Source organism: Nothobranchius furzeri, unplaced genomic scaffold, assembly GCF_043380555.1.
Source record: "Nothobranchius furzeri strain GRZ-AD unplaced genomic scaffold, NfurGRZ-RIMD1 Scf052, whole genome shotgun sequence".
In the NCBI taxonomy this organism is placed as follows: domain Eukaryota; kingdom Metazoa; phylum Chordata; class Actinopteri; order Cyprinodontiformes; family Nothobranchiidae; genus Nothobranchius; species Nothobranchius furzeri.
The window spans coordinates 177,211-187,210 of NW_027223069.1; the positions used below are offsets into that span (position 1 = coordinate 177,211).

Below are 10,000 nucleotides of genomic sequence, written 5' to 3' on the forward strand. Positions count from 1 at the left end.
AGCCAGCCTCCAGCAGCTGATGGCGGTGTGTGGGAGCAGCAGCCAGCCTCCAGCGGCCAGCCAGCCTCCAGCAGCAGATGGCGGGGTGGAGGAGCTGCAGCCAGCGTCCATCAGCTGATGGCGGGGTGGAGGAGCAGCAGGCAGCCTCCAGCTGGTGATGGCGGGGTGGAGGAGCTGCAGCCAGCGTCCAGCAGCTGATGGTGGGGTGGAGGAGCTGCAGCCAGCGTCCAGCAGCTGATGGTGGGGTGGAGGAGCTGCAGCCAGCGTCCAGCAGCTGATGGTTGGGTGGAGGAGCAGCAGCCAGCCTCCAGCAGCTGATGGCGGGGTGGAGGAGCTGCAGCCAGCCTCCAGCAGCCAGCCTCCAGCTAGTGATGGCGGGGTGGAGAAGCAGGCAGCCTCCATCAGCTGATGGCGGGGTGGAGGAGCAGAAGCCAGCCTCCAGCTGGTGATGGCGGGGTGCAGGAGCTGCAGGCAGCCTCCAGCAGCTGATGGCGGGGTGCAGGAGCTGCAGCCAGCGTCCAGCAGCTGATGGTGGGGTGGAGGAGCTGCAGCCAGCCTCCAGCAGCCAGCCTCCAGCTAGTGATGGCGGGGTGGAGAAGCAGGCAGCCTCCATCAGCTGATGGCGGGGTGTAGGAGCAGAAGCCAGCCTCCAGCTGGTGATGGCGGGGTGCAGGAGCTGCAGGCAGCCTCCAGCAGCTGATGGCGGGGTGCAGGAGCTGCAGGCAGCCTCCAGCAGCTGATGGCGGGGTGGAGGAGCTGCAGCCAGCGTCCAGCAGCTGATGGTGGGGTGGAGGAGCTGCAGCCAGCGTCCAGCAGCTGATGGTTGGGTGGAGGAGCAGCAGCCAGCCTCCAGCAGCTGATGGCGGGGTGCAGGAGCAGCAGCCAGCCTCCAGCAGCTGATGGCGGGGTGGAGGAGCTGCAGCCAGCCTCCAGCAGCCAGCCTCCAGCTAGTGATGGCGGGGTGGAGAAGCAGGCAGCCTCCATCAGCTGATGGCGGGGTGGAGGAGCAGAAGCCAGCCTCCAGCAGCTGATGGCGGGGTGCAGGAGCTGCAGCCAGCGTCCAGCAGCTGATGGTGGGGTGGAGGAGCTGCAGCCAGCCTCCAGCAGCCAGCCTCCAGCAGCTGATGGCGGGGTGCAGGAGCAGCAGCCAGCCTCCAGCAGCTGATGGCGGGGTGGAGGAGCAGCAGCCAGCCTCCAGCAGCCAGCCTCCAGCTGCTGATGGCGGGGTGGAGGAACAGAAGCCTCCAGCAGCTGATGGCAGGGTGCAGGAGCAGCAGCCAGCCTCCAGCTGGTGATGGCGGGGTGGAGGAGCTGAAACCTGGGTCGGACCTGGTCTGCAGCAGGGCCCATTACCACTCAGAAGCTGATGGCAGTGTGTGTTTAGGTCCCTGCGGGGTGGATGAGCTGAAACCTGGGTCAGACTTGGTGTGCAGCAGGGCTCAGCACCCTCCAGAAGCCGATGACAGTGTGTCTTTAACTCCCTGCCTGGTGGGAGAGCTGAAAGCTGGGTCGGACCTGGTCTTTAGCAGAGCTCAGCAGCCTCCAGAAGCTGATGGCAGTGTGTGTTTCATCCCCTGCGGGGTGGGAGAGCTGAAACGTGGGTCGGACCTGGTCTGCAGCAGGGCCCATCACCATCCAGAAGCTGACGGCGGTGTGTGTTTAAGTCCCTGCGGGGTGGGAGAGCCATAACCTGGGTCGGACCTGGTCTGCAGCAGAGCTCAGCAGCCTCCAGAACCTGATGGCAGTGTGTCTTTAATCCACTGCGGGGTGCAGGAGCTGAAACCTGGGTCGGACCTGGTCTGCAGCAGGGCTCAGCAGCCAGCAGAAGGTGATGGCAGTGTGTGTTTAGTTCCCTGCGGGGTGCAGGAGCTGAAACCTGGGTCGGACCTGGTCTGCAGCAGAGCTCAGCAGCCAGCAGAAGCTGATGGCAGTGTGTGTTTAATTCCCTGCCTGGTGGGAGAGCTGTAACCCGGGTCGGACTTGGTCTGCAGCAGGGCCCATCACCATCCAGAAGCTGATGGCAGTGTGTCTTTAATTCCCTGCGGGGTGGAGGAGCAGAAACCTGGGTCGGACCTGGTCTATAGCAGAGCTCAGCAGCCTCCAGCAGCTGATGGCAGTGTGTGTTTAAGTCCCTGCCTGGTGTGAGAGCTGAAACCTGGGTCGGACCTGGTCTATAGCAGAGCTCAGCAGCCTCCAGCAGCTGATGGCTGCGTGTGTTTAAGTCCCTGCGGGGTGCAGGAGCTGAAACCTGGGTCGGACCTGGTCTATGGCAGAGCTCAGCAGCCTCCAGAAGCTGATGGCAGCGTGCCTCTAAGTCCCTGCCTGGTGGGAGAGCTGAAACCTGGGTCGGACCTGGTCTATAGCAGAGCTCAGCAGCCTCCAGCAGCTGATGGCTGCGTGTGTTTAAGTCCCTGCGGGGTGCAGGAGCTGAAACCTGGGTCGGACCTGGTCTATGGCAGAGCTCAGCAGCCTCCAGAAGCTGATGGCAGCGTGCCTCTAAGTCCCTGCCTGGTGGGAGAGCTGAAACCTGGGTCGGACATGGTCTGCAGCAGGGCTCGGCAGCCTCCAGAAGCTGATGGCAGTGTGTGTTTAAGTCCCTGCCTGGTAGGAGAGCTGAAACCTGGGTCGGACCTGGTCTATAGAAGAGCTCAGCAGCCTCCAGCAGCTGATTGCAGTGTGTGTTTAAGTCCCTGCCTGGTGGGAGAGCTGATATCCGGGTCGGACCTGGTCCACAGCAGGGCCCATCACCCTCCAGAAGCTGGTGGCAGTGTGTGTTTAAGTCCCTGCGGGGTGCAGGAGCTGAAAGCTGGGTCGGACCTGGTCTGCAGCAGAGCTCAGCAGCCTCCAGTTGCTGATGGCAGTGTGTGTTTAAGTCCCTGCCTGGTGGGAGAGCTGAAACCTGGGTCGGACCTGGTCTATAGCAGAGCTCAGCAGCCTCCAGCTGCTGATGGCGTGGTGGAGGAGCAGCAGCAGCAGCAGCCAGCCTCCAGCAGCCAGCCAGCCCCCAGCAGCTGATGGCGGGGTGGAGGAGCGGAAGCCAGCCTCCAGCAGCTTATGGCGGGGTGGAGGAGCTGAAACCTGGGTCGGACCTGGTCTATAGTAGAGCTCCGCAGCCTCCAGACGCTGATGGCGGTGTGTCTTTAAGACCCTGCCTGGTGGGAGAGCTGAAACCTGGGTCGGACCTGGTCTGTAACAGAGCTCAGCAGCCTCCAGAAGCTGATGGCAGTGTGTGTTTAGTTCCCTGCGGGGTGGAGGAGCAGAAACCTGGGTCGCACCTGGTCTATAGAAGAGCTCAGCAGCCTCCAGAAGCTGATATCAGTGTGTGTTTAAGTCCCTGCGGGGTGGGAGAGCTGAGACCTGGGTCGGACCTGGTCTGCAGCAGGGCTCAGCAGCCTCCAGAAGCTGACGGCAGTGTGTGTTTAAGTCCCTGCCTGGTGTGAGAGCTGAAACCTGGGTCGGACCTGGTCTATAGCAGAGCTCAGCAGCCTCCAGCAGCTGATGGCTGCGTGTGTTTAAGTCCCTGCGGGGTGCAGGAGCTGAAACCTGGGTCGGACCTGGTCTATGGCAGAGCTCAGCAGCCTCCAGCAGCTGATGGCAGTGTGTGTTTAAGTCCCTGCCTGGTGGGAGAGCTGAAACCTGGGTCGGACCTGGTCTATAGCAGAGCTCAGCAGCCTCCAGCAGCTGATGGCAGTGTGTGTTTGATCCCCTGCGGGGTGGGAGAGCTGAAACTTGGGTCGGACCTGGTCTGCATCAGGGCTCAGCAGCCTCCAGAATCCGATGGCAGTGTGGGTTTAAGTCCATGCGGGGTGCAGGAGCAGAAACCTGGGTCGGACCTGGTCTATAGCAGGCCTCAGCAGCATCGAGAAGCTGATGGCAGTGTGTCTTTAATTCCCTGCGGGGTGGGAGAGCTGTAACCTGGGTCGGACCTGGCCTGCAGCGGAGCTCAGCAGCCTCCAGAAGCTGATGGCAGTGTGTCTTTAATTCCCTGCGGGGTTGAGGAGCAGAAACCTGGGTCGGACCTGGTCTGCAGCAGGGCCCATCACCATCCAGAAGCTGATGGCTGTGTGTGTTTAAGTCCCAGGGGGGTGGGAGAGCCATAACCTGGGTCGGACCTGGTCTGCAGCAGGGCTCAGCAGCCTCCAGTTGCAGATGGCAGTGTGTGTTTAGTTCCCTGCGGGGTGCAGGAGCTGAAACCTGGGTCGGACCTGGTCTATAGCAGAGCTCAGCAGCCTCCAGAAGCTGATGGCAGTGTGTCTTCAATTCCCTGCGGGGTGCAGGAGCTGATACCTGGGTCGGACCTGGTCTGCAGCAGGGCCCATCACCATCCAGACGCTGATGGCAGTGTGTGTTTAAGTCCTAGTGGGCTGCAGGAGCTGAAACCTGGGTCGGACCTGCTCTATAGTAGAGCTCAGCAGCCTCCAGAAGCTGATGGCAGTGTGTCTTTAAGTCCCTGCGGGGTGGGATAGCTGAAACCTGGGTCGGACCTGGTCTGCAGCAGGGCCCATCACCCTCCAGAAGCTGTTGGCAGTGTGTCTTCCATTCCTAGTGGGGCAGGGGAGCAAAGACCTGGGCAGAGGAGCGCCTGTCTGCATCCGATCCGGCCCCTCAGCAGCCCGCCGTGAGCCTTAGAGAACCCCCCCCCCCCCCCCCCCCAGCGGGCTCCAGGAACCGGGCCCTGCGTCGGACCCAGCTCAGGCAGGCCCTCCCTCGGGCCCTGCAGCAGGTGGCCCCGTCTATGCAGTCGAAAACCCCGCGAAAATCGGTGTAGAAACGCCCGAGAGGCGTGGTGCGGTTCCCCCGGCCGGTACCGGGTCCGGACCGGTCCGGAAGTCCACCCAGAACACTGCCTGGGGCTTCTGGGCGGCTCCCCAGGCGCAGGCAGTCGAAAACCGCGTGAAAATCGGTTCAGAATTGACAAAACGGCGACCTCGTCGCTCCAAAAACTAAGTCCAAACTAAGCCTTTCGCTTATCGCTTAACGCTTAAGGCGGTCGGCCTTATGGCCAGTAAATGAAAAGTGCCTGCGCCCCTGGAGGTTTTGGAAGGTGCGAGCGATGACCATGCTCGGGTTAGTAGGTGAGGCCATCGGAAAACCAGCGTGAGTTGGCGGGTTTGGGTGGCAATCTATTCCAGGCAGAGTCGACTATCTCTGGGCATCAATTTTGGGATTTTTCCGGCTCTGGTTCTGGGAGAAACGCAGGGGCAAAGTGCACGAGCCGCGGCCGATTTTGGTGGCCTGTCCCTGGGCACAAAGTCTGAGGAGTGTGGGCCTGGTTCTCCGAAAAATACCAGTCTGCTGGAGCTCACTCCCATGGCTCCAGGGGGCACGGCACACCCCCCGGTAGCCGACCAAAGTGCTCTACTCGGGCCAGACTCGGACCCACGACCCGGGGTGAGAACCACAACTACTGGTCATCCTTTTGACCTCCAGGGGGCGCGGCAGAGCCTCCCCAGTCCGACGCAAGTGCCCCACTTGGGCCATACTCAGACCCACGGCCCGGGGCGAGAACCACAACTACTGGTCATCCTTTAGACCTCCAGGGGGCCCGGCACAGCCTCCCTAGACCGACACAAGTGCTCCACTTGGGCTGTACTCTGACCCAAGTCCCGGTGCGAGAACCACAACTACTGGTCATCCTTTAGACCTCCAGGGGGCCCGGCACAGCCTCCCTAGGCCGACACAAGTGCTCCACTTGGGCTATACTCTGACCCAAGTCCCGGGGCGAGAACCACAACTACTGGTCATCCTTTTGACCTCATGGTCATCCTTTAGATCTCCAGGGGGCCCGGCACAGCCTCCCTAGGCCGACACAAGTGCTCAACTTGGGCTATACTCTGACCCAAGTCCCGGGGCGAGAACCACAACTACTGGTCATCCTTTAGACCTCCAGGGGGCACGGCACACCCCCCGGTAGCCGACCAAAGTGCTCTACTCGGGCCAGACTCGGACCCACGACCCGGGGTGAGAACCACAACTACTGGTCATCCTTGAGACCTCCAGGGGGCCCGGCACAGCCTCCCTAGTCCGACACAAGTGCTCCACTTGGGCTATACTCTGACCCAAGTCCCGGGGCGAGAACCACAACTACTGGTCATCCTTTAGACCTCCAGGGGGACCGGCACAGCCTCCCTAGACCGACACAAGTGCACCACTTGGGCCATACTCTGACCCAAGTCCCGGGGCGAGAACCACAACTACTGGTCATCCTTTTGACCTCATGGTCATCCTTTAGACCTCAAGGGGGCACGGCAGAGCCTCCCTAGTCCGACACAAGTGTCCCACTTGGGCCATACTCAGACCCACGGCCCGGGGCGAGAACCACAACTACTGGTCATCCTTTAGACCTCCAGGGGGCCCGGCACAGCCTCCCTAGTCCGACGCAAGTGCTCCACTTGGGCTGTACTCTGACCCAAGTCCCGGGGCGAGAACCACAACTACTGGTCATCCTTTAGACCTCCAGGGGGCACGGCACAGCCTCCCTAGTCCGACACAAGTGCTCCACTTGGGCTATACTCTGACCCAAGTCCCGGGGCGAGAACCACAACTACTGGTCATCCTTTTGACCTCATGGTCATCCTTTAGACCTCCAGGGGGCCCGGCACAGCCTCCCTAGGCCGACACAAGTGCTCCACTTGGGCTATACTCTGACCCAAGTCCCGGGGCGAGAACCACAACTACTGGTCATCCTTTTGACCTCATGGTCATCCTTTAGACCTCCAGGGGGCCCGGCACAGCCTCCCTAGTCCGACACAAGTGCTCCACTTGGGCTATACTCTGACCCAAGTCCCGGGGCGAGAACCACAACTACTGGTCATCCTTTTGACCTCATGGTCATCCTTTAGACCTCCATGGGGCACGGCAGAGCCTCCCTAGGCCGACACAAGTGCTCCACTTGGGCTATACTCTGACCCAAGTCCCGGTGCGAGAACCACACCTACTGGTCATCCTTTAGACCTCCAGGGGGCACGGCACAGCCTCCCTAGTCCGACACAAGTGCTCCACTTGGGCTATACTCTGACCCAAGTCCCGGGGCGAGAACCACAACTACTGGTCATCCTTTTGACCTCATGGTCATCCTTTAGACCTCCAGGGGGCCCGGCACAGCCTCCCTAGGCTGACACAAGTGCTCCACTTGGGCTATACTCTGACCCAAGTCCCGGGGCGAGAACCACAACTACTGGTCATCCTTTTGACCTCATGGTCATCCTTTAGACCTCCAGGGGGCCCGGCACAGCCTCCCTAGACCGACACAAGTGCTCCACTTGGGCTGTACTCTGACCCAAGTCCCGGGGCGAGAACCACAACTACTGGTCATCCTTTAGACCTCCAGGGGGCCCGGCACAGCCTCCCTAGGCCGACACAAGTGCTCCACTTGGGCTATACTCTGACCCAAGTCCCGGGGCGAGAACCACAACTACTGGTCATCCTTTTGACCTCATGGTCATCCTTTAGATCTCCAGGGGGCCCGGCACAGCCTCCCTAGGCCGACACAAGTGCTCAACTTGGGCTATACTCTGACCCAAGTCCCGGGGCGAGAACCACAACTACTGGTCATCCTTTAGACCTCCAGGGGGCACGGCACACCCCCCGGTAGCCGACCAAAGTGCTCTACTCGGGCCAGACTCGGACCCACGACCCGGGGTGAGAACCACAACTACTGGTCATCCTTGAGACCTCCAGGGGGCCCGGCACAGCCTCCCTAGTCCGACACAAGTGCTCCACTTGGGCTATACTCTGACCCAAGTCCCGGGGCGAGAACCACAACTACTGGTCATCCTTTAGACCTCCAGGGGGACCGGCACAGCCTCCCTAGACCGACACAAGTGCACCACTTGGGCCATACTCTGACCCAAGTCCCGGGGCGAGAACCACAACTACTGGTCATCCTTTTGACCTCATGGTCATCCTTTAGACCTCAAGGGGGCACGGCAGAGCCTCCCTAGTCCGACACAAGTGTCCCACTTGGGCCATACTCAGACCCACGGCCCGGGGCGAGAACCACAACTACTGGTCATCCTTTAGACCTCCAGGGGGCCCGGCACAGCCTCCCTAGTCCGACGCAAGTGCTCCACTTGGGCTGTACTCTGACCCAAGTCCCGGGGCGAGAACCACAACTACTGGTCATCCTTTAGACCTCCAGGGGGCACGGCACAGCCTCCCTAGTCCGACACAAGTGCTCCACTTGGGCTATACTCTGACCCAAGTCCCGGGGCGAGAACCACAACTACTGGTCATCCTTTTGACCTCATGGTCATCCTTTAGACCTCCAGGGGGCCCGGCACAGCCTCCCTAGGCCGACACAAGTGCTCCACTTGGGCTATACTCTGACCCAAGTCCCGGGGCGAGAACCACAACTACTGGTCATCCTTTTGACCTCATGGTCATCCTTTAGACCTCCAGGGGGCCCGGCACAGCCTCCCTAGTCCGACACAAGTGCTCCACTTGGGCTATACTCTGACCCAAGTCCCGGGGCGAGAACCACAACTACTGGTCATCCTTTTGACCTCATGGTCATCCTTTAGACCTCCATGGGGCACGGCAGAGCCTCCCTAGGCCGACACAAGTGCTCCACTTGGGCTATACTCTGACCCAAGTCCCGGTGCGAGAACCACACCTACTGGTCATCCTTTAGACCTCCAGGGGGCACGGCACAGCCTCCCTAGTCCGACACAAGTGCTCCACTTGGGCTATACTCTGACCCAAGTCCCGGGGCGAGAACCACAACTACTGGTCATCCTTTTGACCTCATGGTCATCCTTTAGACCTCCAGGGGGCCCGGCACAGCCTCCCTAGGCCGACACAAGTGCTCCACTTGGGCTATACTCTGACCCAAGTCCCGGGGCGAGAACCACAACTACTGGTCATCCTTTTGACCTCATGGTCATCCTTTAGACCTCCAGGGGGCCCGGCACAGCCTCCCTAGTCCGACACAAGTGCTCCACTTGGGCTATACTCTGACCCAAGTCCCGGGGCGAGAACCACAACTACTGGTCATCCTTTTGACCTCATGGTCATCCTTTAGACCTCCATGGGGCACGGCAGAGCCTCCCTAGGCCGACACAAGTGCTCCACTTGGGCTATACTCTGACCCAAGTCCCGGGGCGAGAACCACAACTACTGGTCATCCTTTAGACCTCCAGGGGGCACGGCACAGCCTCCCTAGTCCGACACAAGTGCTCCACTTGGGCTATACTCTGACCCAAGTCCCGGGGCGAGAACCACAACTACTGGTCATCCTTTTGACCTCATGGTCATCCTTTAGACCTCCAGGGGGCCCGGCACAGCCTCCCTAGGCCGACACAAGTGCTCCACTTGGGCTATACTCTGACCCAAGTCCCGGGGCGAGAACCACAACTACTGGTCATCCTTTTGACCTCATGGTCATCCTTTAGACCTCCAGGGGGCCCGGCACAGCCTCCCTAGTCCGACACAAGTGCTCCACTTGGGCTATACTCTGACCCAAGTCCCGGGGCGAGAACCACAACTACTGGTCATCCTTTTGACCTCATGGTCATCCTTTAGACCTCCATGGGGCACGGCAGAGCCTCCCTAGGCCGACACAAGTGCTCCACTTGGGCTATACTCTGACCCAAGTCCCGGGGCGAGAACCACAACTACTGGTCATCCTTTAGACCTCCAGGGGGCACGGCACAGCCTCCCTAGTCCGACACAAGTGCTCCACTTCGGCTGTACTCTGACCCAAGTCCCGGGGCGAGAACCACAACTAATGGTCATCCTTTAGACCTCCATGGCAACAGGGGGATGTCAGACCCCAGCTCATCCCAGGTTGATGCCTCAATAGCAGCTTAGGGTCACGGCAGTCCCACCGTGATCCACCCTCTTGTCCTCTCTCCACAGGATGACCAGAGTGTCGTGTTTATTTTCAAAGTGTCCTCGTAGGATGACCATGAGTGCAGGAAAATTTTCAAAGTCCCTCTGTCGGATGACCATGAGTGCAGAAAAAATTTCAAAGTCCCCCCTTGGGATTACCAGACGTTCG

The 10,000-nt window shown here is 60.5% G+C and overlaps 1 protein-coding gene across 1 annotated transcript in view; it reads left to right on the top strand.

Annotated features, from left to right (window-relative positions):
* Positions 1-10,000, top strand: part of LOC139064771 (basic proline-rich protein-like) — a 182,982-nt gene that overhangs the window by 39,201 nt on the left and 133,781 nt on the right. The gene's annotated exons all lie outside the window — the stretch shown is intronic.